The following is a 3,989-nucleotide window of genomic DNA, read 5'->3' on the forward strand; positions in this document are numbered from 1 at the left end:
CGCGCAATTTTATTTTTTTTTTTAGCAAAGTTTGGAATTTTTTTTTACCACTTAGATAAAACGTAACCTAGACATGTTTGGTGTCTATGAACTCGTAATGACCTGGAGAATCATAATGGCAGCTCAGTTTTAGCATTTAGTGAACCTAGCAAAAAAGCCAAACAAAAAACAAGTGTGGGATTGCACTTTTTTTGCAATTTCACCACACTTGGAATTTTTTTCCCGTTTTCTAGTATACGACATGCTAAAACCAATGATGTTGTTCAAAAGAGCAAAAAACAAGCCCTCACATGGCCATATTGAAGGAAAAATAAAAAAGTTATGGCTCTGGGAAGGAGAGGAGCAAAAAACAAGAACGCAAAAACGGAAAAGGGCAAGGTCTTGAAGGGGTTAATGCACAGAGATTATATCAACCCCTTTCTGACGTCGGATGGGATAGTACGTCCGACATCAGAAGCCCCTCTTTGAGGTGGGCTCCGGCAGTGAGCCCACCTCAAAGCTGCAATATGTCAACTGTTTTCAACAGCTGACATATGCCCACAATAGGCGCGTGCGGAATCGCGATCCGCCCGCACCTATTAACCACGTCACGTCACGTGATTGGGGGTCAGCGGTGCATCGGCATGACAACCAGAGGTCTCCTTGAGACCTCTATGGTTGTTGATGCCAGATTGCTATGGCTGTGGTCGGCGCTCATAGCAATGCTGTAAGGGTATGTGTAAAATCCTGACCAAATCTGCACCTGAGGTCACCGGCAGATCACCTGCGCTGTCCTTGTGTTGTTTCTGCAATGTAAGTACATGCTGCGTTTTTAAAAGACGCACCGCATGTCCGTTTCCGCGGGTCTTCCGCATGCGTCTTTTAATGCATAGTGGAGACGGGATTTCATGAAATCCCCTCCACTATGCTGTAACATCTGGACGCTGCGTGTTTGACGCTGCGGCTCTATGCAGCGTCAAACACACAGCGTTTCCTGAACGTGGAAACATACCCTCATTCTACTACATAGGGGCGATCTGAGCATTGCCCCTATGTAGCAGAGGCGATCAAGTTGTGCCAGCTTCTAGCCTCCCATGGAGACTATTGAAGCATGGCAAAAGTTAAAAAAAAGTGTTTAAAATATGAAAAAAAAACAGAAAAAAGTTCAAATCACCCCCTTTCGCCTCATTCAAAATAAAGCAATAAAAATAAAATGAAACCTACACATATTTGGTATCGCCGTGTTCAGAATCGCCCGATCAATAGAAAAAGGATTAACCTGATCGCTAAACGGTGTAGTGAGAAAAAAATCAAAACGACAGAATTATGTCTTTTTGGTCGCCGCGACATTGCATTCTCTAGCAAACTTTGGAATTTTTTTCACCACTTAGGCCCCTTTCACACATCAGTTTTTTTTGCCATCAGTCACAATGGGTCGAATTTTGAAAAATACAAATCCGGCCACTGATGCCGCTGGATCCGTTTTTTTCACATAGATTTGAATTAGCGACGGATTGCGACGGATGGCCTCACGTTTCATCCATTGTTCGAAAATTGTTTGTCCGGCAGCCGGAGACAAAGTAAATTTTTTGTGTACATCGAAAAATCGGACAGCAACGGATCTGTCATTTGCTCGAATGGAAACCTATGGGCGCCGGATCTGTCAAATGGCGGAATCCGGCGACGGATTCCAGTTTTTTAACTGAGCTTGCTCTGATTTATTTAGGATCCAATTAGCCAGATCCACTAATCAGATCCGTTAAAAAAATGAATCCGTCGCATCAGTTTTTCACAATCTGTGATGGATCCGTCTATCCGTCGAGTCAACGGATTGTGACTGATGGCAAAAAACTGATGTGTGAAAGGGGACTTAGGTAAAAAAACAAAAACCTAGACATGTTTAGTGTCTATGAACTCGTACTGACCTGGAGAATCATAATCTCAAGTTTTAGGCCGGTTTCACACGTCAGTGATTCTGGTACGTGAGGTGACAGTTTCCTCACGTACCGGAGACACTGACACACGTAGACCCATAAAAATCAATGCATCTGTACAGATGTCATTGATTTTTTGCGGACCGTGTCTCCGTGTGCCAAACACGGAGACATGTCAGTGTTTGTGGGAGCGCACGTTTTACACGGACCCAATAGAGTCAATGGGTCCGCGTAAAACACGCACCTCACACGGACATTCTCCGTCTGGGGTCCGTGTGCGTGCAGGAGACAGCGCTACAGTAAGCGCTGTCCCCCCCACATGGTGCTGAAGCCGGTATTCATATCTTCCCTGTAGCAGCGTTTGCTATAGAGAAAATATGAAGAATAGTGTTAAAAATAAAGATCCATGTGTCCGCCGCCCTCCCACCCCCTGTGCGCCCCCCCCCGCTGGTCAGAAAATACTCACCCGCTCCCTCGCTCCTTCCTGGTCTGGCCGCGCCTCCTACTGTATGCGGTCACGTGGGGCCGATCATTTACAATCATGAATAGTCGGCTCCGCCCCTATGGGGGGTGGAGCCACATATTCATGACTGTAAATGATCGGGCCCACGTGACCGCATGCAGGAGAAGCCGCGGCCAGACCAGGAAGCAGCGAGGGAGCGGGTAAGTATTTTCTGACCAGTGGGGGGGGCGCACAGGGGGTGGGGGGGCGCCGGACACATGGATCTTTATTTTAAACACTATTCTTCATATTTTCTCGACAGCAAACGTTGCTGCAGGGAAGATATGAATCGCAGCTTCAGCACCATGCAGAGTGGGTACCACACGCTCCGTGTGGTACCCACTCGCCATACGGGCGGCACACGTGTGCCGCACGTATGGCCTCCGTGAGTTCCCAGGCACACGGACACGGATAACTCCGGTACCGATTTATTCCGGTACCGGAATTATCTGGACGTGTGGGACAGCCCTTAGCATTTAGTGAACCTAGCAAAAAAGCCAAACATAAAACCAATGTGGGATTGCACTTTTTTTGCAATTTCACCGCACTTGGAATTTTTTTCCTGCTTTCGAGTACACGACATGATATATCCAATGATGTCGTTCAAAAGTACAACTCGTCCCGCAAAAAACTAAGCCCTCACATGGCCGTATTGATGGAAAAATAAAAAAGTTAGGGCTGTGGAAAGAAGGGGAGCGAAAAACGAAAACGCAAAACTGAAAAAAAGCTCGGGTCATGAAGGGGTTAATAATGGCTGCCAACAAAATCCTATGGGACAACTGGGGCTATTTCAGTTACATTGGGGATATGATATGTAGATATTGTACGCCGAAAGACTTATCTGATGTTTAGGAAGACAAAAGTTCCCACTGTATGTAGAAATGAATGAAAAAAAAATAAAATAGAAATTATGTCAAATAAATTTTACAATCACAGCTATCCAAATCCATAATCCAGTCAGTTATTAAAAATTACATTATTAAAGGATAGAAAGAAGATTTTCTTTTGTATCACACTAAGAGCTCATTCAGACATCCAATTTTCTTGTGTGAGTTACATCCGTGATTTTGACAGATAACGAGCGCACCTGTGATAGCCTATGGTGCCATTCACATGGCTGTGATTTTTCGCGGACAGAGTGGTCTTGATAAAATCTTGAAGGCATAGACTGTCAGGAAGGAAACGGTGGAGAAACTTTTTTTTTTCTATGAGGAAGACAGAATCTGATGATACTCAGACCGCACTCTGACCAAACTCTAGTCAAAATCTGATAAAAAAAAATGAATCAGCTGAAAACATCTGGAATCATTACAATCCATCCTGAAAAGTGGAAGAAAAAAACAAAAAACAGACAAGCAAATAAAAAATAAACTACAAAAAAAGGGGAAAATAAAATAAAAAAAGGCACAAAGCTCACAAAGTTAGAAAAAAACAGGTGCGGAGGCAATTAAGAATTGGAGACACCGTGTTTCCAAAGATTTACCTTAATGTAGCATAGCCAACTGTGCAGACAGCAACTTGGAACAGTAGAGTCGTGTAGGGAGACAGGTGTGGCACCCCAGGAGTTCAGGTAC

The sequence above is a fragment of the Ranitomeya variabilis genome, chromosome 6, assembly GCF_051348905.1.
Source record: "Ranitomeya variabilis isolate aRanVar5 chromosome 6, aRanVar5.hap1, whole genome shotgun sequence".
In the NCBI taxonomy this organism is placed as follows: Eukaryota; Metazoa; Chordata; class Amphibia; order Anura; family Dendrobatidae; genus Ranitomeya; species Ranitomeya variabilis.